Source organism: Silurus aristotelis (assembly GCF_946808225.1).
Source record: "Silurus aristotelis genome assembly, chromosome: 2".
NCBI classification, from domain to species: Eukaryota; Metazoa; Chordata; class Actinopteri; order Siluriformes; family Siluridae; genus Silurus; species Silurus aristotelis.
Genome location: NC_139575.1, coordinates 14,324,210 through 14,351,893, shown reverse-complemented (window position 1 = coordinate 14,351,893; position 27,684 = coordinate 14,324,210). Strand labels below are relative to the sequence as shown.

Below are 27,684 nucleotides of genomic sequence, written 5' to 3'. Positions count from 1 at the left end.
CCCATGTATCTATCCAGTCTCTTAACACGCTACAATCCGTCACGCTCCCTGAGATCTCAAAACTCTGGGCTTCTAGTAGTTCCTAGAATAGCAAAGTCCACTAAAGGCGGTAGAGCATTTTCACATTTAGCTCCTAAACTCTGGAATAATCTTCCTGACAGTGTTCGGGGTTCAGATACACTCTCCCAGTTTAAGTGCAGATTAAAAACATATCTTTTTAGCAAAGCCTACACATAACACACATCACACACATCACATCACAACCTTGTGCTCCAGAACATCTGATCACATGCACATTATCAACTTGTGCTGTTAATATCATGAACAGCAGCTACGCTAATTCCTCTCCACTGCTTCTCTTTCTCTCCCCATCCCGAGGCTTCCTGAGGTTTGGCCAGCTCCAGTCACGTCCCACTTCGTGAAGATTATGGACCTATGGATGATCATGGAGAAGTAGATGCCGAGTGTTTAAAGGCCCTGGCATGGAGAAGCTGATGCTGGATCTATGATGATCACAAATTGTTCTGTATTGTTGAAAGATTTATGACCAAACTTTTGATGTCACCCATATGAGGATGGGTTCCCCTTTGAGTCTGGTTCCTCTCAAGGTTTCTTCCTCATATCATCTAAGGGAGTTTTTCCTTGCCACTGTCGCCACGGCTGCTCATCAGGGACAAACGCACACCATTCACCTTCACTGTTGTTTTCTGTAAAGCTGCTTTGAGACAATGTCTGTTGTGAAAAGCGCTATACAAATAAACTTGACTTGACTTGACTTGACTGCATGCCGGTGCTCAGACACACTAGGCAGGGACTGGTCAGTATGGTGTGATTGGACACTCATTCCCAAATGCGTCAATGGGCCAAACTCCCTGCAAAACTGCAGCGCATTCCTTCTCCTTTTTCAGAAGCCATCACGCTTCCATTTTGTAGCATTCTGGTTTGCACGACCTCGCCCGCCAATGACGTCATGACTGCCTATTGGCCGGATTTTACACATGATTCAGAGTGTGAACAATGTGAGGCGTTCCCAAAGTTTGTCACAAACAGTAATATGCACTATAAAACTAGCAGAGTATTTTTACTTTCTGGCTAGCAACTAATGCTAGCGATATTGATTCTTTTACATTTTATGTCCAGCTTCAAGAATTTCTCTTAAAAAGAAGAAAATTTCCACATATAGAGTGAGTGAATGAATGAAGTATGAAAGAATAAAGACATTTGTTATGCTGAAATAAGTAGAACAGTTAAGTAGATCATATCTTTAGAAAATTTTACATTTAAATGTTAAACACACACACTTATATACAGACATGGAAAATTTAAGGTAGAAAGAAAAACCCAAAGGTTGCTGAAAATCAGACATTGCTTTTAAATTGTGGTTCAACACAAGCATTTAAAAAAAAAAAAAAAAAAACTAATGAAATTGCCCTAGACAAAAATAATAGTACCCTTAACTTAATATTTGTTGCACAGCCTTTTGAGGCCATCACTTTCTGCAACTCCCAATGATACTTCTGTACCTGTCCACAGGAATTTTTTTGGCCCACTCCTCATGAGCAAGCTGCTCTAGCTGTCTTAGGTTTGAAGGGTGCCTTCTCCAGACTGCATATTTCAGCTTTTTTTAGGATTTAGATCATGGCTCATAGAATGCCACATCAGTAGTCCACTGTTTTGTTCTTAGCCATTCTTGGGTGTTTTTAGCTGTGTGTTTTGGGTCATTATCCTGTTGAAGAACCCATGACCTGCAATGGAAACGAATCTTTCTGACATTGGGCAGCACATTTCGCTCAAGAATGCCTTGATCGTCTTGAGATTTCATAGTACCCTGCACAGATTTAAGACACCCTGTGCGAGATGCAGCAAAACAGCCCCAGAACAAATCCTCCTCCATGTTTCAGGTACAGTATTCATTTCTTTGTATGCCTAATTTTTTGCATCTGTGAACATAGAGCTGATGTGACTTGCCAAAAAGCTCCAGTTTTGTCTCATCTGCCCAAAAGACATTCTCCCAGAAGCTTTGTGGCTTGTGAATATGCATTTTTGCAAATTCTAGTCTTACTTTATATAATTTGTTTTTAACAGTGGACCCCTCCATTAAGTCCACTTTGGCTCAAACAGTGACTGATGGTACGATCTAACACTGATGTAAATTGAGCTTGGCGTCCACCCCTAATCTTTAATTTGTCATAAAAAAATTTCTAGCGGCCACATCCATGGAGGTTGGCTACAATCCTGTTGACCTTAAACTTCTGAATAATATGTGCAACTGTAGTCACAGGAACATCAAGCTGCTAGAAGATGGTTTTATAGCCTTTACCTTTGGATGCTGGTCTTTTCTTCTTAATCTCCTGAGACAACTTTCACCTTAGTGTTCTGTGAGCCATGTTCAGTGTGGTGCACACCATGATAACAATGATAACAAACAGCACAGTGAATACTTTTCACCCTTTAAATAGGCAGACTGACTGATTGACTGAAGTTTGAAGACACCTGTGATGCTAATTAAAGGGCACACTTTAGTTAAACGTGTGGTCAAAATATGGTCAAATAATTTTTTTTTAGCTTTTCTAGTGGTACTTTAATTTTTTTCCAGGCCTTTTTCATTGTTTTTTTTTTTTGTTTTTTTTTATGTTTCTGTTGAACCACAATTCAAAAGCAACATCTGAATTTCATTAGTTAATTTTCAGTCATTTTTTTTTATTTATTACTTTTGTCAGTTTCAAGTTATTTCAGCAACCTTGTACATTTTTTTTCCACATCTGTTTATATACAGTATATGGTCATTGGTTATTGCTTTCTGAAGAAATTAAGAGAAGGAGGAAACAAACTGCTTCTGTTTAAGTGAATAAATGTACAAATGACCAGCTGTGCAAATTTTTTTTATTCACAGAGATGCTCACAGCATGAATTTCTTATAGCCAGCACAAAAGAACATCTACATCTGTACAGTGTGTTTATTTACACCTGACCTCAGAGAGTAAAACAGCCATCATCAGTAATGCCCAAAAAGTTTAGACATAATTTAAAAATGAGGTGATGGTGAAAGCCAGGCCAGTAGCTACTGATTAAACTAGATTCTGAGTAATATGTTTTTCTGTGTAAGCAGAGTTTACAGTTCAGTGGTCATAGGTCTGTATGCTTCTAAGAGGTTATGAGTTTATGTACTTGTTTCTGTGCTTGAAATTGGTACATTGTTAGTAATCTACACTGGATAAAATACTCTTTTGCGCAATGAATAAATGTAAATGAAAGAACATGAACTGAATGTTTTTACACAGTAAAAGTATGTCATCATAATAACAACATTGACTAAACGCAATTTTCTTGTTCCTGCAGCTCCTGGTTTAGCTCTGTGTCTCTCCTCGTTAGAGCTGCATAAAGATTAAGGGAACGAGTGAGTACTAACTCACTTCCTCAAGCCTGCAGGGCAGCAGCAGCATGCTAATCTGCTATCAGTGTGGCATTCTCATTTGGCTTAAGAGATAGGCAAGCTTTTATAAGCAGCACCTCCGGATACAGCCTAGATTTCCATGCTCAAGATGATAAACTTGTTCTGGCACCTGTGTAATTTGCTAATGACACATAATTTTAGCATGAACCAACTGTAAAGCAGAGTGAGAGATAGCGGCTCAAATTTCCACACCGGGAGAAGAAAACCTCTGCCATCATATCGCAGAGACTTTTTAGACTGACGCTTGTGTGGTCATTTCAACTGTCACTTTTTTTATGAGGTGTGCTCAGTTTTTGGTCTTTTTGCAAAGAGCACAGAAGTGCCTGGAGATGGGTAGATTTAATTAAAAAAAGTTGATGAAAGCACAAAGCCCTCGCCGTCTCATGAGTGTTTCCTCTGATAACAGTGAACATCCTGCCAGCGACAGGCTGAGCTGGAGAAAAGCTACAACTGTCAATGAGCTACACATCCAGAGGATTCATGTCACTTTATTTTTTAATTCATACATAAATGTCAGTGGTGAAATAACTCTTAGAGTTATATATATACACATATATATATACACATACACATACATACACATACACACACAGTGGTGTGAAAAAGGCCTGATTTCTTATTTTTTTGCTTTATTTTACTTTGTTTCAGATCATCAAACTAATTTAAATATTAGTAAAAGATAAGAAGTGAACACAACATGCAGTTTTTAAATAAAGGTTTTTATTATTGAGGGAAAAACCAAACAAAACTACATGGCCCTGTGTGAAAAAGTGTTTTCCCCCTAAACCTAATAACTGGTTGGGCCACTCTTAGCAGCAACAATTGCAATCAAGCATTTGCAATAACTTGCAATGAGTCTGTTACAGTGCTGTGGAGGAATTTTGGTCCGCTCATCTATGCAGAATTGTCGTAATTTAGCCACATTGGAGGGTTTTCAAGCATTAACTGCCTATTTAAGGTCATGCCACAGTATCTCAATAGGATTCAGGTCAGGACTTTGATTAGGCAACTCCAAATTTACATTTAGTGTGAATGAGCACAGCTAAGTCGAAGGACAGAGGTGCCAGGAGTGGCATAGAGGTCAAGGTTGAAAACCTAGCAAAGGTTAATGGGGTGGACCACCCGCAGCAACGCAGAGGACCAAGCCTTTAGAGGCTGCTTCACTCCGGGTCGAGTGAGCTCTGAACCCGAATGCAGTGGGGAGACCAAAGACCCGCAAGAAGACGCGATAGCGTCAATAATCCACCTGCTGAGCGTTTGCTTATGAGCCGGAAGGCCTCTCCACGGAGGGCTGTAGCAGATTGTTCTGACTTTCTCCAGAGACATGTACAGTGGACATAACAGCCCAGCACTCGGACTTGGCACAGCTGGTTAAATCCCTCCTGGTCTGGGGTCAGGAATGAAGGAGGGTTGAATGCCTGGAGCCTGACAGGTCGTGGGATGACCGAGAGCACCTTAGTAAAGTAACCCGCTCTAGGGTGCAGGAAGGCACTGGTCATATCTGGAGAAAACTCCAGAAAAGAGGGGGCCACAAAGAAGGCCTGTAAATCACCTACTCTCCTCATAGAGCAAATGGCCAGCAAGAAAGTGGTCTTGATGGACAAGTGCCTCCACAAAGTCTCGGCCAGGTCCCAACCAGGCACTCTGGGATGCTCACCGGATGCCTCAGCCTCCTGGTGCCGCTGGGAGAAAACGCATCAGGAGTGGGTCTCTGCCCAGTGAATGCCCGGACATTGGGCCGTTATACGCTGAAACGGCGGACGCATAGACTTTAATGGTGGACGGAGCCAATCCTTTTGCAAACTGCTCCTGCAGAAACTCCAGTACTGAACCAACTGGGCAGTGGACTGGGTCCAATTGGTGCCGAGAGCACCACGCAGTAAACAGACGTCATCTAGCGGCATATGACCTGCTCGTGGAGGGAGCTCTGGATTGGAGAATGGTCTCTACCACTCTGTGGAGGAGGGGCTGGTGAGACGTAAAGACGCAGCCTCAGCCACGGTTGGCGCCATAGTATCCAGTCCCAATAAGGGGGTGGATCTAGGGAGAACCATAGTGGACAGTGCGATGTCTCTAAATACATGAACAGGGCTACTTGGGCTGTGCCGAATTTTTCCCAAATCTGCTCCACTACCTGCGGTCGGAGGCTTGGACCTCTGTCTCGACAGGGTGTCTGCTGCTTCATTCAAGTGGCCTGGGATATAAGCTGCGAACACAGACCCCCTGGTGGTTGATATACAAGACCACCGAGGTGTTGAACACGTGATGGCCTCTGAGGTCCGTGGGGGAAGTGCTTCAAATCCAAAAGCACCGGCAGCATTTCTAGGCAGTTGATGCGCCAGCACAGACTGGCACTGTCTTATAGACCTTGTGCAGAGCGGCCACCAATGACCGCTCCGCATCCCGTGAGGGACACATCGTCATTAAAACAATGTGACGACCGGGAACTCCCAACACAGGGCCTTGGAGTAGGAACACGGGATCTCTCCAAGCAACTAAGGCACATAGGCATCGTCGTGTGACCTTAATCGTGCGGAGGGGATTGCCCTTCTGAGAGAACCCCGGGCTCTGAGCCACCACTGAAGGGGTCTCATGTACAGAAGGCCAAGTGGAATGACACTTGACACTGCTCCCATGAGCCTGAACAGTCTCTGGAACTGCTTGACAGTGAGTGACTGCCCTTCTCTGACCTTCCTGACCGCCGTGAGGATGGACGCTATGTGGGCAGAGGACAGCTGCGTGCACATAGTCGCCAAATCCCAAATGATGCCGAAATAGGTGTTTCTCTGTGACGGAGCAAGCGCACTCTTCCCAGTATTCACCCGAAACCCCAGAGACTTCATGTAAACGAGAACGACATCTCGATGCCAGACCGCTAACTGCTCTGATTGAGCGAATATCAACCAATCGTCGATATAATTGAGGATACGGATGCCTTGAAGTCTCAGGGAAGCCAGAGCCGCATCAACACCCTTTGTGAAGGTGCGGGGTGACAGGGCAAGGCCAAATGGAAAGACCTGATATTGAAATGCTTTTACTCCAAAGCAAACCTCAGGAACTTCCTGTGAGAAGGGAGGATGGGTACGTGAAAGTAAGCATCATTTAGATCTACTGTGACAAACCAATCCTCAGATCTGATCTGAGACACGACCTGCTTGAGGGTCAGCATCCTGAGCCTCCTCAAAGAGCGGTTCAGCTGAAATAGATCTAGGATAGGACGCAACCTACCGTCCTTTTTGGAAACTATGAAGTACCGGCTGTAGAACCCGGACTCTCTGTCTGACAGAGAGTCCACCTCGATGGCCTCCTTTCTTAGGAGAGTATCTACTTTTCGTTCCAGAACCAGAGCCTGCTCGCTTCTCACCAAGGTAAGAGAGAGCCAGTTGAACCGGGGCGGGCGAGACCCGAACTTAATTGCATAGTCTGGCTCTACAGTAAGCAGGATCCGCAGGGACACATCTGGCAAAGCCCTCCAAGCTGCCAGGTTCTCCCTTAAGGGTATCAGTCTCTCAAGACTGATCTCCGGTGTGTCTAGAGCTGGGGCAGTGCCCAAACACGACTCTGGAAACAAGAACCCCTGGTCAGCAATGATGCCAGGCAGAACCAAAGGAGGGAGCTCGGTGGAGCTTGCCCTGAAGCACATTTCATGGCAGGGTTAACAAACCAGGTCCCTGAAGGGGTCATCCCTCCACTGGTCAGGTCAGGACCTTTTAAGCCAAAGCCCTCTTCCTGGAGCCCTCTTTCCAGTCCTCAGATCTGTCACCTCACGGGGCTTTGACCCAGGGCGCCCCGCCCAGGGATCCCGCACAGGGGGAGAGCGCTTTGCGATGCTCTGTCTCTGCACTTCGTGGTATGAAGTGCTGGGTTGGGGTTGGGGCTGCGCCCGCCAAGCAAGATGCCACACCCAGGGAGTGATAGCGTGCTAGCGTCTCTTCTACCTGTGGCATGACATCATAACCATAACCTCCACTGTTCCATGTTTTTGCTATTTGTGAATAATGGCTCTTACTGTAGTTTGCTGGAGTTCCAAAGCTTTAGAAATGGCTTTATAACCTTTTCCAGACTGATAGATCACAATTTTTTTTCTCATTTGTTTTGAAATTTTTTTGGATTTCGGCATGATGTATAGATTTTGAGGGTCTTTAGGCAGGTCCTATTTAAGAGATTTTTTCATGATTGCAAACAGGTGTGGCGGTAATCAGGCCTGCATGTGGCTAGAGAAATTAATCTTGGGTGTGATAAACCACAGTTTTACAGCTAACACTTTCCCACGGGGCCATGTAGTTTTTTCAATAATAAAAACATTCATTTAAAAACTGCATGTTGTGTTGACTTGTGCTATCTTTAACTAATAATTAAATTACTTTTATGATGAGCAGAAACAATAAAGTGTGACAAACATGTAAAAAAAAAATATGTGATATGTGTCATATATATATATATTACACATATCGTATAGTTTTAAGTAAAAAAAAAAATTGGTCAATCAAATCATTAACATTTGACCACCTATTAGAGCCTGTTACTGACTACAGATGCATTGGTACATGTATAATATTTACAAAGAGATGCTCTACATTAAAAATTAGTCCAACATATGATTACAGCCTAGAGTGTTTTAAACATCTGGATGTGGGCAAATTACATCAAACTGCAGGGTGTCTACCATTACCAGCCAGAAAGATGTATGGCTCCAGAACATTTGTTCTGAATTTTTTCAGATCTCAGGCACTCATCTTTGACAACTTTTGAGCTTCTACCTAATATGTGCAAGTTTTGGTCTTTAGACTTGTAACTGTTTTTTTTTTTTTTTTGTACCACAAGCCGAAACATTTCTGAACAAACATTTCAAAGTAATTAAGTTGAACGTATCTTTATCTCTTTTACCTGCAAAAGAGTCTGGCCATTATGCCTCCCTACTCATCAATTAATTGAGTTTATAATTTTTTTTTTTTTTAGTTTTTAAAATAATTTAAAAAAGAATTGTGTAAATTAAAGTGCCCTTTTAATTGCAACACTCATTAATTTTGGGACTTTGACTACTGTAATAAAAACTGAACTAGGTTAAAAAAAAAAAAAAGTTGGGATGGTGTGGAAAAATGTCAATAAACATAGAATTTATTTAAACCTTATTTTTAAAGTACAAAGACAACATATTAAATGTTAAAAATATGAACTTTTCATAGTTTTTTCTCAGAAATGCATGGTTATTTTGAATGTAAGTAGTCTAGTACCCAAATAGTCTAGTAACATTTTTAAAAGTTAAAAAGGGACAACAAACGACTGAAAAAGTTGTGCAATTCCTTTAAAAAAAACCCACCTGGTGCAACATCTCACATCTAATTAGGTGATTGGGAATAAAAAAGAGCATCCCAGTAAGGCTGAGTATTTTAGAAGCAAATATGGAGAAAGGTTCAACACACTGTATAAGACAAATAGTTCATTATTTAAGAATATTATATTCTCAATGTAAGATTGCAAAGAATTTTATCACCTAGGGTACATAGTATCTTTAAAAGATTTATAGAATCCTGAGTAATCTCTTTAAACAAGGGAAAATGGCCAATATACAATTGTGAATAGCCCTTATACTCTGGCCCTCAGGCAGCATATGTACAAACAGACATGATTCTGTAGTGGCAATCACTGCATAGGCTCAAGTCAACTTCCAAAATCTACTGAACATTAACATAGTTTGTCACTGCCTCCACAAATGCAAATTAAAGCTACCATCTAAAGAAATAGGCATACGTCAACAACCTCCAGAAACATTGCCATCTTTTACGCCTGGGATCATTTCAGATGTACTGTGGAAAACTCTCCTGTGATCTGACAAATCAAAAAATGTAATCCTTTTCAGAAATCATGGATGTATCATGATGTAACCATGATGTATCCGCACAAGAGGTGAGGGATAGTCTAGCTTTTTCTTACACACAGTTCAAAATTCATCATTGGTGATGGTATGGAGGTGTTTCAGTGCACATGGGATAAGTAAATTTCACATCTGTGAAGGCTGCATTAATGCATAACAACATATACAGGTTTTAGAGCAACATACAATGCAATGTACAACATGAAATGTATGCTGCCAACCAGACAATGTATTTTTAAGGGCCTTATTTGCCTTTTACAGTAAGGCTAAGCCAATCCACTTTCTGCATGTATTTCAACAGCATTGCTCCAGAGTAAATGAGCCACATAGGCCTGCCCACAGTTTAAAACTGTCACCGTTTAAAAAACTTAGCATTTTGTAATGAAAACTATGACACAGGAGGCCCTGAACTGTAGTTTTTATAAAATTCTTATAGCACTTGGATGATTAAACAATAAAGAAATTATTTTCCAACACACTGTTCTTTCACTTTCACTTGAGAGCATCTTTAGACCAAAGTAAATATTGAGTTCTAACATCAACCAAAGACTAGATTTTTTGTTTTAATTAAGTATGCAAATTGATGCATGGTTAATCAGATGATGCCTTATTTACACGAATAAATATAAATTGGTTAAGATAAAGTATTAAGCAATCAACTGGTGATGATGACTTGTAATTTAAAAATTTTTTTAAAATATGATTCAATATGATTCAAAAGTGTCTTGCATTGACAGATGTGATATGAGGGAAGGAAGGGGCAAAATAGGTGATTTAAAAATATAACAATTACATATTTATATGTGTGTGTGTGTGTGTGTGTGTGTGTGTGTGTGTATATATATATATATATATATATATATATATATATATATATATATATATATATATATATATATATATACAGTGAGGAAAATAAGTATTTGAACACCCTGCTATTTTGCAAGTTCTCCCACTTAGAAATCATGGAGGGGTCTGAAATTGTCATCGTAGGTGCATGTCCACTGTGAGAGACATAATCTAAAAAAAAAAAATCCAGAAATCACAATGTATGATTTTTTAACTATTTATTTGTATGATACAGCTGCAAATAAGTATTTGAACACCTGTCTATCAGCTAGAATTCTGAACCTCAAAGACCTGTTAGTCTGCCTTTAAAATGTCCACCTCCACTACATTTATTATCCTAAATTAGATGCACCTGTTTGAGGTCGTTAGCTGCATAAAGACACCTGTCCACCCCATACAATCAGTAAGAATCCAACTACTAACATGGCCAAGACCAAAGAGCTGTCCAAAGACACTAGAGACAAAATTGTACACCTCCACAAGGCTGGAAAGGGCTACGGGGAAATTGCCAAGCAGCTTGGTGAAAAAAGATCCACTGTTGGAGCAATCATTAGAAAATGGAAGAAGCTAAACATGACTGTCAATCTCCCTCGGACTGGGGCTTCATGCAAGATCTCACCTCGTGGGGTCTCAATGATCCTAAGGAAGGTGAGAAATCAGCCCAGAACTACACGGGAGGAGCTGGTCAATGACCTGAAATGAGCTGGGACCACCGTTTCCAAGGTTACTGTTGGTAATACACTAAGACGTCATGGTTTGAAATCATGCATGGCACGGAAGGTTCCCCTGCTTAAACCAGCACATGTCCAGGCACGTCTTAAGTTTGCCAATGACCATTTGGATGATCCAGAGGAGTCATGGGAGAAAGTCATGTGGTCAGATGAGACCAAAATAGAACTTTTGGGTCATAATTCCACTAAATGTGTTTGGAGGAAGAAGAATGATGAGTACCATCCCAAGAACACCATCCCTACTGTAAAGCATGGGGGTGGTAGCATCATGCTTTGGGGGTGTTTTTCTGCACATGGGACAGGGCGACTGCACTGTATTTAGGAGAGGATGACCGGGGCCATGTATTGCGAGATTTTGGGGAACAACCTCCTTCCCTCAGTTAGAGCATTGAAGATGGGTCGAGGCTGGGTCTTCCAACATGACAATGACCCGAAGCACACAGCCACGATAACCAAGGAGTGGCTCTGTAAGAAGCATATCAAGGTTCTGGCGTGGCCTAGCCAGTCTCCAGACCTAAACCCAATAGAGAATCTTTGGAGGGAGCTCAAACTCCGTGTTTCTCAGCGACAGGCCAGAAACCTGACTGATCTAGAGAAGATCTGTGTGGAGGAGTGGGCAAAAATCCCTCCTGCAGTGTGTGCAAACTTGGTGAAAAACTACAGGAAACGTTTGACCTCTGTAATTGCAAACAAAGGCTACTGTACCAAATATTAACATTGACTTTCTCAGGTGTTCAAATACTTATTTGCAGCTGTATCATACAAATAAATAGTTTAAAAATCATACATTGTGATTTCTGGATTTTTTTTTTTAGATTATGTCTCTCACAGTGGACATGCACCTACGATGACAATTTCAGACCCCTCCATGATTTCTAAGTGGGAGAACTTGCAAAATAGCAGGGTGTTCAAATACTTATTTTCCTCACTGTATATATATATATATATATATATATATATATATATATATATATATATATATATATATATATACACACACACATACATACATATACACAAAGAAGGATCCTGACTTTTGTATATCTACTTAACTGTTGGTTGTGCTTATTAGTTCTTTTGGGTGATTAATCAAGGGTAGTTCCAGTCTCATTCGAGGTGTTAATTTTGGCCATGGCTTACTTATTTACCTACGAAGTACAGTACTGCGTAGCGTATATTTATTAGTACATATATTGTTCTTTTGTATTTTTAAAATTCATACATTGATCTCAAATTGGCAGATTAGTCATGTGTCTTAAACCCATCTCTGTAGTCACCTCTTACAGACCCAGACATTCTCATCCACAGAACAGAGGACACATTGCCAGTAACCTCATCTACCCTCCTCTGTTGTCTCAATCTCAAACAGTGGTTGAACTGTAGGTGGGCTCTGGAATTGCCAGTCTGCTGTAAGAAAAGCTGACTTTATCACAGCCTTAGCTTCCCACTATGCCTTAGACTTTCTGGCACTCACTGAGACCTGGATGTCCCCAGAAAATGTTTTTCACTCGCCGTACCCCAGCTACAGACATGAAGGGTGAAGACCTTCCTCCTCCTGAGACACTTCGTGTCTCATGCCTCAGGTCCACTAAATGCCGCAAATGTAAGTGTAAATAAGCTAAGCTGTGGATGAAGTGAATTGAATAAGTCTTCACTCTGTGGTCTCCCTGTGCTAATTAGCGTATCCTATCACTGTAAGCACAGACCACTAAGAGAGAATCAACCTTGCCCTCATTATGTATTCTTATCTCCTCTCAGTCAAACATCGAACAGATGGCACCTGCATATCAAAAGATAATAATGATGTAGTTTGGAAATTAAGGTTATTAAAGCCCATTATATATGAAGAAGGGACAAAAATTCAAATTCAGAATACATGGAGGCATTAGTCATTCCCTGATGAGCCCATCTGTGTGTCTGTGTGTGTATTCAAATGAACCAACACTTGTTTCACATGCTCTAATACAATCTGATCCTATTTTTATGGTTTTCAGTTAACTGGTTTATATTCAGTGTCTTTGGATAAAAAGACATTATTGAACCAGTGGTAAAATAAAAGCACAAAATCCACTGACCTGACTGAAAAACCTTCTACTGAAGGGAACATTAACTCGTAAAAATATATCAAGAAATTGACAAAAAGATAAGTAAATAAATTGTCTGATTTAAAACTATTACTCTTATGCATTTGACATTGCTACTTTTAACTACTACCTGAAAATGTTCCAATCCAATATCAGTGGCGGGCGGTCAGGGCCAGCAAAGCCTTCCATGCTGGCCTAAACACTATCAGAAGCACTGACCTACATTTACAACCTAAATCCTAAATTTGTTCCATGACATTGTATTAATTTATTCCCAACAGTCTATTCTCTTCATTTCGTAGCATTTCTCTTAGCTGCACTGCTTCCAGTACGTGTATGTAGATTTCAGAGACCAGTAGATATGAGCGGTACCACTGGCTTACTGCCTCTAAGAAGCGGTGCAAATTATGAGTCTGCATCTCTGTGAGTAGGTTGTATTTTATTTACATTTTTAATGTTTTTGTCATGTTATTAGACAAATATTGATTCTGAACTGCTCCAGATGATGTAGGTGGCACAGTTGCAGTTGTAGTGTAGATGTTTGGAGTTTTCTTAACTGGGTTTCTTGCTTTAGTAAAATGGTATTTACCCTCCATATGCAAAATGTCTCTCTCTCTGTAATGTCACGCGTTGTTATATTGTGTTTTTGTATAGTATTGATGGTTTCTATAACCGCGACGTGATAGTGGTGGTATTAAGAGGTGGATTAAGTCGGGTAAGTCCTCACTATAGGCCCAGGTACCAAATGCACGGCCTGTCACTGTCCAATATATGTATCCAGAGGAAGGCAATGCTAGATTCCCTAGTTAAATACTGTTTTTAGTAGCCTGCTAGGTTAATTGGGTAGTAAGCTAGTTCATGATAATTACCTGTTTTCAAGTTATAGTCTGGTATATAGTGAACATGCCTAATATGCATTATATATATGCAGACTCTACAGGACATCAAATTAATATCTTATGTTTAATACAGAGCTTTTACAATGTAAAAGACTGAAAGATCTGGCTAGCTAATTTTCCCCAGTCAGTTAGCTAACAGCTTATCCATACATGTTACTGCGGGTAGAATTTTGAGCTGTAAACAGTTGATATCTCCACTTAGTAATTTGCAGATCATTATTATGCTGTTTCCTTTGATGCATTTGAATCTAAAGATATCATATACAAATGGGTCATAGATATTCACTTGTTTTCACTGTCAAAGCTTTTTGTGCCTGAAGTGTACACTTTTGGCAGGATACTGTTTTAGTTTGTTTGGAAGTTTGGACATTAAATGTTTTATATAAAAAAAAAAAATACTAATTAAGTTAATCAGAAAAGTACAGTTATAGTAAAACAGGTTGTTTGTTAATGTGCATTCTAGCATTTAGCTCACTTGTCTTACACTCCAAGCAACAAATGAGAAAATCAAAGAACTGAGGAAGGCCCCAACACTGGTGTCACAACATCCCAAAACAGTACTCCTCCCTGCCAGTAGAGGTCAACATATTCAGATTACTAATTAGATGTTCAATAAGGTCCCCTGGTGGTCTAGTGGTTAAGATGCAGCGCTCTCACCGCTGCGACCCGGGTTCGATCCCCGGTCAGGGAACCATCCCCAGCCACTCTTAGTGCCGGTCCCAAGCCCGGATAAATTGGGGAGGGTTGCGTTAGGAAGGGCATCCAGCGTAAAACATGTGCCAAATCAAACGTGCGGAGGATCCGCTGTGGCGACCCCTAACGGGAGAAGCCGAAAGAAAGTTTAATTAGATGTTCAATAAATTTTTTTACTTCTTGCTTGCACTATATAAGTATATATCTTTCAGTTTATCTGTGTAAAGTCTTGCCAATTTTTTGAGTTGTGTTTATCCCCAGTTGCATCTTTTGTATTCTGTCTAATTTAGCCTTCCATTTTTTTTACTCTTTGGAATGGTGTCTTGGTTTGATGATTAATGCCATTACTGTATTTGACAATTGGTAAGCTAAACAAACTTTGCACATGCATCCTCATTCTTTGAATTCAGTGTCTAAGTTTGGTTCATTAAGATTAGAAAAAGAACAAATGAGAGAAGGAAGAGCAATCTTTTTTCTATCACCAAAACAAACATACTTGGCAATAAAGCACTTTCTTCCTTTTCATATGATTCGTTTTTTCGCAGTTTGACTATAACTCACAACCTGCTGCTCCCTAGAATTTTAACTGCAGTGCTATTACAGCCAAATCTATATGGCTAAACAATATTATATTTAATGTTTTTTTTAAAGTGAGTCATCTAACTGTGGATTTTTGTCCATCCTGGGATTTGAAGTCACACACCACTGCCAAAGCCTCTGCCTTAGCCATATGTACCATTTATGTTGCAGAGCAGTCACCGCAATCATGTTTATCACTATTAGACCTAACTAGTGCTGGGTGACTCTAAGCTTAGCTGAATGCTTTTTAGCTCTCATGATAGGGGGCTTTTCACTTTTCAGCAGGAAGCCCACATCTCAGTCAATCTCTAACTAGAAGCTTTTGGTGAATACCATTAATTGGATGGCCTGTGTACATGCCAGGAGGCTTTTTAGGCCTTTTTTTAGATGCCATTATTAACAGAATGACCAAAACTGTTGCACTAACAGCTGGCTTGAAGGATTTATGATCAATATATCGCCACTACAGGGAGTGTAACTGCTTCAGTCCAATCGATTTCAGGTCATGGGCTGAAATTGCATTATGGAACGTAAACCAGCCATTGTTTGTGTGTGAATATATTTTTATTATCGGACTGAATTTTAGATGCTTTGCTGAATCAGAATGGTATTGGTCCTAATTTGGTTTAATTGGCTACATCTGGAATGATGTTGCTGCTGCTCAATACTCAGCTGGTCATAATATTGCCCTCCATGTGCAACCAATTCATTAGTAGTTTTACATTTCATTTCTGATTCTATGATAGAATGAGAGAAAAGCCCAAATTCATCTGTGTTGTCACTCAGAATGTGAACTTGAGCCACTGTGCGAAAAGTTTCAATTGTCTCTCAACAACAAAGAGAAGAAGACTCCTCATGAAAAAGACTTGCCTCCCTTTGACATGTCAAATTATTACTGTCAGGGACCTCATGACTCGAAATTCCTCTGTGGCTTATTAGTAGCCTGCAGCTCGCTCTCTCTGCTTTAACAGGGCTGACTAATGGACATGATTGGCAGACTACACCTTAAAAAAAGGTCACAGCTCAAAAATGTGCCTCCTTATACCTATATACTGAACTGACTGTTCTAACTGTATTAATTATGTATATTGTGTATAAAATCTCTCACACTCTTGCTTCATTTGCACACTGGATAATATTGTAACATCTTATTTATATATATTAAAACCCCAGCTAAAATATTCAACAGGAAAAAAATAACAATTATCGAAATAGTCAAGATGGTGTTATAAATATATGAGAAATCACAGCAGCTAATTGAAATTCAGTCTCTCCTTCTTTTGCCTTGCTTAAATAAGGGTCAACTGTGGCTGAACATTTCCCCTTGTCTTTTTTTTTGTTTAAATGAAACCTATCCATGCTATTCGAATACAGATTAAATGCTCTTATCCAATATGTTCACTACTAAGCAAAATGTTAAACATTATGGTCCTGCCTCAGACATGGAGGTTAATGCAGCTTGGAATGTGTGTGTATACAGTTTACATTATGTGTGTGGTCACATAAAGCACGATATAATAAATTAAGTCATGGAATGGCAAGATTCTCCCGTGCTAAGGTAGCAAATTTTTAATAATATAAACGCTTTCAGGGTTTTGCCTGCTTGCATTTTGCATTCATCTGCTTTTGTTGTTGGTTTCATCTTTTTTTAATGATGCTGTGAATGATTGAAATTTTGGTAGGAAAGTAAAAATGGGATCTTTCGGAAATGATCGCAGTTTAAGAATAAACTGTGCTTATTTAATTTACACCAGTTACTCTGTTTTAGCAGTAAATGAAACGCATTTCAACGCCATTGAAATTCAGCTCTAATCTAATGCCACACTATTAGAGTGCAGCTTATTGATCTCGGATTATATCAACAGCCTTCATTTTCCAGGTTAACTGATATTTTTTTGTTTCTGTCAAGTGTAATAAATTGCATTGTCTATGAAAAAAAAACAAAACATAAAGGCATATTGTGTAGGATCAAAGGGCAGTTTATACAGGCGACTATGTTTGAGACTAGAAACTGCCATGGTAGTCCTTTTTTTTGCTACACAGAATAGTTTAAATCATCTGGATCTGAAAAAGTAATTTGTATCTGTTATCAGATTTAGATGGATGCTGAGAAAATGGGAGTGTAATAGTTTCTGAATTACGCTGACAATTTAAGTGTGTATATAATGTGCTATTTAATTTCAATACTAGAACCCTACACTTAAAACAATACTTGTTAGTGCAACTGAATAGATAAATATTATACTGTGATTGATATATATATATATATATATATATATATATATATATATATATATATATATATATATATATATATATATATATATATATATAAAATTGTATTGTTTAAATTATTTTTTTTTATGTTTCCTCTTATCACATTTTACAGGCCTTTATTGTAAATTACCTGATAATGTGTGTGACTTATTTTCAATCAGTGTGCCTTTAAGGATATTAGAGGCATGTAAGAAAGATAAATATTCTCTCTGCAATTGGTACATGCTTGCGACAAATGGACCTGTCTGGGGTTCAGAAGGTTTGTGATTAATCAGTTTGGCTAACATCACTTTGATTGAAGACAGAAAGAAAGAGAAAAAACAAAGATAGAGAGGATACCTTTATATTAGCTCTGGTTTATGAGGTGTGATTTTGAATGACTTGGAAGAGATAAAATAAGAATACACCACATAGGACTCTAGATTCAGGGCTCATCACTGAACCTTTCAGGCTTCTGTCTGATATTTTCCAATAGTATACTGACTCATACTGACTTTCTGCATTATTTAAATAAAATAAAACAAAACATTTGTCTATGTTTCCCACGTGCTTCCTAGCTGACCTAGATAGCAATGCTGGGAAATACAGTACATAATAGTTAATGTGAAATAAAAAGTAGTAAAAAATATTTTGTTGGATGTTTTGTTATGGGGTTGTTTACATTGCTTATATTGACAACCAAATTTTTTTCAGTATGGTGACCTTATGCTCTTATGAAATTACTTCAACAATCTAATGTTTAATATCTCATACCTTATCATTCATATTGAATCTGTGTATCTGAGCCTTCAGTTGTGTCCTGCCTGAATCAATCCACATCTTAATACCTTCATTATGACACCACGGCTAGAGAAACAATCAATATTATACAGAAATCGGAGCGCTGCTTCATAGACAGATATTTGAAACAGCACGAATGCATGGCATTACTAAAGCAGGAAAACCAATTAACATAATTCAGCAAGTCCCCTTTCACTGTAGCCACAGCTGCACCAACTGCATACATCATCTCTAGCAAAAGCATACAATTAACCTCATAAAATGATCCCAGGTTTACTGGAAGTGGCACAAAAGAGAAAAAAACTATAAAATGAAGTGAATGTTCTATTGCGAATAATTTGATAAATATTCATAGAAAACTGTTTTTAAACATAAGTCAGTGATTCTTCGTGTTTAGGCCAGAAGAGATGGCCTTGCTGGCTCTGATGGCCTGTGACTAGAGTAGCCATACTTTAACATACAGTATCTCACGAAAGTGAGTACACCCATCACATTTCAGCATCAATTTATTATATGTTCTCAAGGGACAATACTATAGAAATTAAACTTGGATATATTTTAGAGTAGTCAATGTGCAGCTTGTATAGCAGTACAAATTTACAGCCATTATTGTATAAATAACTGGGAACAAAGAGTACACTCTCAAGTGAACATGTCAAAACTGTGTCCAAAGTGTCAGTATTTTTGCATTTTTTTTTTTTTGCCCACCACCTTCAACTTCTGAAGTTGAAAATCGCATAATATAATGATCGCATTATAAAATTCATACATCGATGATTTTGTGTGTGAAAAGTTTTAAGAAGCATGCTTCCCTGATTCAGCTAGCAGCAGCACTAGCTAGTTCAGTTGTTTTGGTCATCAATCATGGTGAGAGGAGTGGATTACACCTAATAAAGGTGGCGTTGATAGCTTAGATGTGGGTGTTGAAACCGTGGCTGTAGCTCCTCAACTAAAGGCGAGCGGTTCCATCTGGATCTGATCAGTGTAAAGCCGCAGGACCCACCATCATCGGCCCAGAGTAACTCAGGTAAACTATCACAGATGTGAGATAATTGCGAAGAGTTCGCTCTCAAAACAATATAATTCATGGGGAAGTCACAACCCTTACAGCTTCCACATCACTAGAGCTTCATAAGGAACACTAAAGGAGGAACTTGACTAAGGGCTTTTAATAAATAGCTCTTTGTGCTCAGCTAATTTTTTTCTTTAATTCCTGAGAGGAAGTTTAACGTGTTTAAGGTCATAAGTGTTGGTCATGTCTATTTTTGTTCACTGAAACTTTAAACAGAAAAGACCAATTCAGTTCAAACTGCTATAAATAAAGACCTAATTGAACTAATAGATTTTTTTTTCTTGCCTCTCTTTATTTGTTTTGCATATATATATATATATATATATATATATATATATATATATATATATATATATATATATATATATATATATATATATATATATTTATTTATTTATATATTTATTTTTTTTTAGAATCAAAATATTTGAGGAGGAGCCTTCTATTTTTCTTTCAAAATTGCAATAATGAGAACACTGATAAAGTGTATCTATGGTGTAGTGTGTAAAATATGACTTATTTTTACCAACTTCAGATTCAAAACACATGAGCATTGTATATTGTATCACATTACATGTATTGTAGCTTTATATTAAGCTAGCAATCTTGGATTGAATTATATACACCACCCTTGTCTATTAGTAATATATTTTTAACTATATATAGTGATATGCTAGGCATTATCCAAAGAAATCTGGGCATGGATTGAACTAATTAAATTATTATCACCAGGGAATGATTCTAAATTTCTATAAGAATTTGCAGACCTTTTCTTGAATCTAGATCTTTCACTAGAAAATAGTAATCGATGGAGAAAGGGGATTTTTCTGATACTCTTTTTTTTACCATCTGAACCTGCCTCATTCATCCTACTGCTCTACTTATGCATCAGCTTTGGCTTATAATTTAAGATTTACATAGATAACCTGACATACTGCACCTTACTTGCGACCCCCAGTGTACTGTGGCCTACATACTGCACTTTACAAGCTACACCCAATATACTGTGGCCTACATACTGCACCTTACAAACTACTCCCGTAAAACTGTGGCCTACATACTGCACCTTACAAACTACTCCTAGGATACTGTGGCCTACATACTGCACCTTACAAACTACTCCCAGGATACTGTGGCCTACATTCTGCACCTTACAAACTACTTCCAGGATATATTGGCCTACATGTTGCACTTCATATGCGACACCCAGGAAACTGTGGCCTACATACTGCAGCATATTTAATTCACCAAATATTAATTGAGCTAACATTCTGCAACTTGCATACCAAACCTAATAAAATCTGTATAAAAAAAAAGTATATACTGCACCTTACATACTACACCTAGGGTACTATGGTCTACATACTGGCTAGAAATCCTACTTATGCACGCATGCATAGCAGTGTTTTGGACCCACTCTTAACAGCATTTTTTTTAGAAAAATCAACCAGTATGTATCCCACTATAAAATATGATAATTTGCACAAGGTGCTGTAAAAGTTTTATGTATTTATTTGCCCTGAACAGCTTCCACTGTGTTATTAAATGAGGAGAAGAGGGCAAAAACTCAAGGCTCAGAACAGAAACAGGTGCTGAGGAAATAAAAATGTTTTTTTTTTTTTTCTATGAATCATGTTTGGATCCAGCAATTACTTTCTCTCCAATTACCTTTTTTTTTTTTGCCCCCGAGAAAATAGTCGTCTTTTGGCTCACTAACATTCACACACGCACATCTCTGAGAGGCTAAGAGCCATTTTTGTGGTCATGCTTTAACAGTGTATGACTGGAGGGGAGGAAGAATCAATATAATCAGGAAGGAAAAACGACATAGAGAGGAAGAGAGAGAGACAGTTGGATTTAGCCTGTGCATGTTCAAGGGTATTTTCAGTAATTGTAAATAATTGGTTGCTTCACGAAGAAGTGACACGGATGCCAAGTCATACCAGGCTACATGGTAGAATATTCTAACTAATTGGCTCTTTCAAAAAGGCTAAGGCATTTTTAAGGTCCTCAAATTGGTCTTCTCTCCTTCAGAGAATGGCACAAGTGCCAAAACTAATTAGACCGTTGCTGATTGTTTAGAAACCCAAAGTGCGCTAAAGCAAACCAGACAAGAGTTAGAGAGGGGCCGAGCCAGGAACTGCTCTACAATGTCTCAGCTGGGGAGCAAAAACAAAATGAGCCTTATTGGGTAAGAACTTCACAACAAGGCTTGCTTTGACAATATGTGGTGCACCAGCACAAAAAAACCCTCATTTCAGATCTCTTTAATCTGAGCATATGTGATTTACACATACGCTCTCTTTCTCTCTCTCTCTCTCTCTCTCTCTCTCTCTCTCTCTCTCTCTCTCTCTCTCTCTCTCTCTCTCTTTCTCTCTCTCTCGCTCTTTTGTTCTTTTTTCCTTGCAGATTTGGAGCTGTGGCTCTGTGGAATGGCATAGAATAAAGTCTCTAATGAGAGATGGTTGTGGCTTGAGGATCTTGTATCACACAGGGCTGCAGCATTTTAATCAGAGAAAACATTTAGCTGTGTGTTTATCGGTCTCTGTCACGTCTGCTCCGGGCTTTAGCAGTTTCCTGACCTTTGACCTGTGTTCTCATCAGAGACCATACGGACTCCTGTTTCCATTTGTTACAAAAATTATTGTGCTTATTATTTACAGCCTGTTGCCCTTTAACGGAGGAAATTATCCAGCACTGTTTTGACTATACATATTTCCCTTTCTTAATTCATCACAGATGCTTTTGGCCTCGATTTTCTTTTTTTGAATTGTTAAAGATTCATGGCTCATTCTTACTTTCAGCCCTGAGTTCTGGTGTGTCCCATTCTTTACACCTAGATATATGTATCAGGTATGCATTAATTGTGGCAAATGTGGAGCAACATCTTATTTTCCATGGTGCACTGGGAAAGGTTGGTTTGGTGTGCTATGGTAAAATAAAGCCCTGTGGAACACAAAGATGAAAATGGTGAGAGGGAGGGGGAGAGAGAGAAAGAAAGAGAGAGAGAGAGAGAGAGAGAGAGAGAGAGAGACCAGTGTGTCCTAGTAGCCTCATTCTCCATGCTAGCAGAGCATGTCCCAACTGTTGTCAATTTATCAATGTAACGTGCACTAGTGGGCACAGTTTGAGCCTCCATTAGTGCAGGTGTTTCCATCCATCTCTGCCTCCCTCACTTACTCCACCTTGTCAGAGGAAACTAAATGGGGCATTTGAAGAAATGTAAACAAGCCTCAGCGGACGATTGGTGCGTCCTCAGGCCTAAACGCAGGGGAGGAGTTCAGGCCTGCTGTTCAACAAAAAAGGCTCTCAAAGTGCTTTATACGGCTCCATTTCATCACTCATCACTCGTTTTCACTCTGGGAAGACTGTCAATCTTTTTGCTACATCGGTCTTTTTGCCATCTGTCATGTTGTTATTAAATTTTTTTCTTTTTCAGACAAATGTATCATCACTCTGTGTGATACAGACCCTTCTGATTTTTAATGATCAAAAAGGCATTGTTTCAGGGGTTTCTAATTTGTCAACAACATTCCTGAATAGTTTTCTTCTCACATGTACATTAAAGTGGGGTTTATTCACTCATTATGAATGATAAATTAAAACAAACAAGCCAGGTTTGATCGTCCGATGCACTGAATTGCTTTCAAACCCTTAAAAATGTGAAAATCCAGGGCAATGTGACTGGAGACTATACACACTACAAACCAGTGGTGGACAGTAACAGTAAAAGTAAATAAGTAAATGTAATTAATTACTGTACTTAAGTAGCTTTTTCGTGTATCTGTACTTTACTGAAATATTTCCATTTGGGTAGACATACTTTAACGTCACTACATTTCAAAGTTAAGTATCGTACTTTTTACTCAACTACATTTTGCGAAATCAGTCATTCATTTTTATTTATGAGTGGATAAAAACTTAACTGGCCAAACACACAGCAAGCCACCAATCAGGGTAGAGTGTGTGCTCTGTTTTACACTGGTTTTGATTGCTGCTTGGTGGTATCTACTTAGCATGAAAATACACTTCAGAATCAGTTCAACAGTAAGCAGAACACTTTGAGAGTAATAAATAATGGAAGAAACTCCTGACGCCTTATTTGTGCAATTTTTGAAAAGAAGGGTTTAGGCTCGTGATAATTTTAATAGATTAATTTAACTGGTTAATATTATTATTTTAGATTGGAGTGTTAAGAGTTTTGCATGAGAGTCTTTTGACATAAACTGAGTTAATTAAGCAAGAGTCTTGTGACAAAAATGATAATGGGATATTATAGACATAATAAATTATAGTTCTTTGGAAACTTAAGTAGGTTTGAAGGCCAATACTTTTATTAGTACTCATAATATTTTATTAGTATGTTGATTTCAATATTACTTTTACTGGAGAAATATTTTACATACTGTATCTACTTTAACTAAAGTACATAGTTAGTGTATTTCATGCACCAATATTTTCCTAGTTGGTGGCAAGTACATGAGGGCTCACATTTTCCAACTGGAGTCAAAGATGCCCTGTGGTTATTTACAAGGTCAGGAGAACAGCCTCTTTCTGTTAAATTAGGCAGGACCTAATAATGTTCCCAATACTAGAAGCTATACCTAAATTCGTTCATTTGTTTATATTTACTAAGCACTTTGTCCTAGTCAGGGTCACCATGCATGCAAAGCTTTCCTGGGGACACAGGTGGAAAACACCCTAGAATTCTGGCAATTCTGTTTATCAAATGCAATCCAGCATTTTTCTATGTCTTTTGTATCGTGCTTTAAATCATACTTGTTCAGTAGCCATGACTCTTTTAATTTATTTATTATTACCCACTGATTAGCTCAGCCACAAATGTCTGGTGAGTTGTTTCCATATTGCTGTGTGTATTACTTTTATTGCACTCTGAATTTTCTTACATCCATGTAGTCATGTTTAATACTTGCCATCTTGGTTTGACTGGCTGAACACCACAGTCTATGCTCTGGTGTGTATGTTTCCATTTTCAATGCTAACCACTGACTCCAACAGTCCCAAACACATATCTACAAATGAGCTGACAGACTTGGGCTGGTTTGGAATGTCGATAGATCATATAACATTAAGTGTTTTTGTCAAATTAGTCATCAAATTTATATAACTATATATGATACATTTATAAAATGTATAAATGATCAGGTTTCCTCCAACCTTTGTCCATATATTGTATCAACAGCAATTTAATATTAATTTATAAATTGTAAATAAGAGATGTGAAATGTATGGGCTCTTTAGATTCATTTTAATAATGTTATTTAAAAAAGATCACAAAAAATTAATTATTAAACAAATTATTTAATGTATATTTCCAAAATATATCTGTGTGGGGAATTCATATTATTTATTTATTATGTTTTTAAACAATGAATGAAAACGAATAAGTATCTGACTGTAAAAACCCCAGACAGGTCTTTTACAAGTTTTCTACAAAAATATGTGCAGCGCATTCCTACTCCTCACCTGGTTCCTTAAGAAAAATGCTACGTACTAAATCTGTGGTAGGTAAAATTATAGCTCTTGTAATCTTTTTCAACTTCCTTCCTGTTACACTCTGTAATGCCTGATTAAAGTATGTGGCATAACTTCATGTTCCGCTGTCCCTTTGCCAATAGCTTCAAGTTAGGCATTGCAGGTGCGAGGTGTGGGTCCTTCACTCATTTCCTTTGCTTTTGAATGTTACTATAGAGCTCAGCCATACACTGCAAGAGCTTTATTTTACTAAACAGGCAGCACTGCACAAGACATGACTCATACTACATCTGCTGTAATGGCATCCATTAGTGAGGACATTAATTTTCCAGCCAGTTGACTGTGGTTCATGAAAGACTTTATTACTGGAAATATATAGAACTAGCAAGATTTGTTTTTATTTCACTGCATTGGTGTAGATATGGATCAGCACTTTTACAGACCATTCAGGTGTTTTTTTTTTTCTTCCTTTTTCTGATCTCCACAGTCTGGTTAAATTATTCAGGTCTAGTTTGGAATATCTAAAGTCTAAACAGACTAGGTCTTGATGCAATAATAATAATAATTATAATTAAAGCATGTCCTTGTGCAAAAGTTGTTCCGCTCTTGACAGCTGTGTTGTAATAAAAGTGAATACAATAAAAGAGGCTGTTCTATATTTCTGTTTATAGACGTCTGACAACTCTGGATTTTTAATATAAGAAACTATTTTGCCTGTAGGCATTTGGTTAATGAGTGCAATATATCAACAGTGTCAGAGTGATAAAACTGTGAAAGATGTTCAACAGTGATTTAGTTTAGCATTCAACATGTAAAGTATAAAACTAATTGAACACTTTACGCCACTATGACTTGAAAATTAAGAACAGCTTTTGTACAGAAATGGTAAGTGAACCAAGTTTAGTTTACATTTGGGTAGGATGTGTACTTGACTTGTTGTGATAGCATAACTTTTTTTGGTGTATTGTCATGAGTCAGTGAGAGAGTGAATGACCATGTGGGTATCTTGGGTTAGTTGTTTAAGCTTGATTGTAATTGGGTGAGTGAGTAAGTGAGTAAATGAGTGGGTGAAGGAAATGATAGGTAAGGAAGAATGAGTAAGGTAATATAAGTGAGTAAGTGCGAGTGCATGTGTAGGTCCATGAGGTTGTAAAAAGTAAACTTTTGCAGATTTTTTTTCTTAAATTGTATTTGTAATATGTTATCAAATATTTTCTGCCTAAAAGCAGTATGACAACAATGACAAAAACACAAATTAAAAGTGGTAATTTGTCCAATAGCAAGTGTTAGAGTTTAAATGATACTGTAGATTTGCCAATATTTTTTTTAGTGGACTATACAAATGTAATAAATATCAAAAAGCAAAAAGTCTATACAAATGTAATAAATATGTCGGTAATATTCAGCAAAATCAACATTGCAAAGTAGCCTAATATAGTTTTGAGTTTTGAGAAATTATAGGAAATTATGTATTCAAGTTAATAATAAATCAATAGGGAATTCACTTTAATCAGCTTTAAAGAACATTTCTTTCTAGATTGTCCAGAAATGCAGTAAGGTAGTATAGAACTGCAATAACCTGACAATGAAACTCCATAAATTCATGATTAGCAAAGCTACTTGCCTATTATTCTTTGTTGGATATTTCCCTTAGGCTAGCCTATGTTCATTTCAATGCACAGCAGCTCCATGCAGCCGGTAGGTGAACATAACTAGCTTTTAATTAAAACAGAGAACAGAAATTAAAATTAGAGGGATAGGACAGTGATATGAAGACAGCATAAAGCTGTCAATTGGTCATGGCAGTTACAATTAAGGAATACTGCACCTCATAATTGGAGTAGAAGATTTTTGTTGTTTTGCTGCTCTAATTTGACCCTTCCAGCAATGACTCGGGCAACAACTCGAATTCAGGAGATGGATGCTCATTCTGCCCTCCGATTAGCCTACCGCAGGCTGCTAACTGTGGTCCATCATGCAGCCTGGCCTCTCCTCAAGCAGGAAGAAAAGTTGGAGTTAATGATGATTTTAAGCTCGTTGCCTGCCGAACAAGCTAGATCTACCCTGAAGCACACAATGCTTCCATAGCACTGTGCATTCCTCTGTTATTTCTCATCTGTCCTGAACTTTAAGGACATCACTGTAAGGGAATGATGCACAATCAAATCAACTGGAATCAAAATCAGAGATGACTGGTGAGGCAAACTGAGGAGAAAAGCGAAGTCCTTAGTTTTAAGTTGCATTTCTTTGCCATGCAGAATTTTATCCAAGTACATTCAAACAATCTGTACATTTTGCAGGCTTATAGCTTTAAAACTTCCAAACTAAAATTCTGCAAATAAGAAATCATGTTTTTTAACATGGCAATTTCTGAATGAAATTGAAAAATAACCAGTTGCTTATAGTAAGGTGTATCTTAGATAAGCAGCTAACAAATTATAGATTTTTACAATGACATACCATAATTGGTTTCTTTCACAGTTGTCTCTGTATTTGAATGCATTTTTTTTAGGTTTCTGGTCTATGATTATTTTACCAATAGCTTAATATGTGTAAATTGGCAGGACGCTTGCAGTTTCATTGGGTATACTTGGTGGTCTTTAATACACTTTGTGTAATACACTTGTAATAGTAAAGATGTTATACACTAGGCATTAACATTCCTAAGGTGTTGTGTCTGTTGAGGAACTGCATTCAGTAATACACCAAAGATTTTGTCACGTATCCATGGCCTCCTAAAGTAAACATGAGTAGTGTATGGGCTTTAATGATCTATAGCAATTTTGTGCCAGAGATTTAAACATTCCCCTTTCAAATTTAGCAACCCAATACCACATACACTGACCCAGTTTATAGTTAATTATAATATCATGATACCTAATGTGTACTATTATC

General features: G+C 38.2%; 1 protein-coding gene across 2 annotated transcripts in view; it reads left to right on the top strand.

Moving 5' to 3' along the window:
* Positions 1-27,684, top strand: part of LOC310741811 (uncharacterized protein) — a 144,637-nt gene that overhangs the window by 62,315 nt on the left and 54,638 nt on the right. The window lies entirely within an intron of this gene.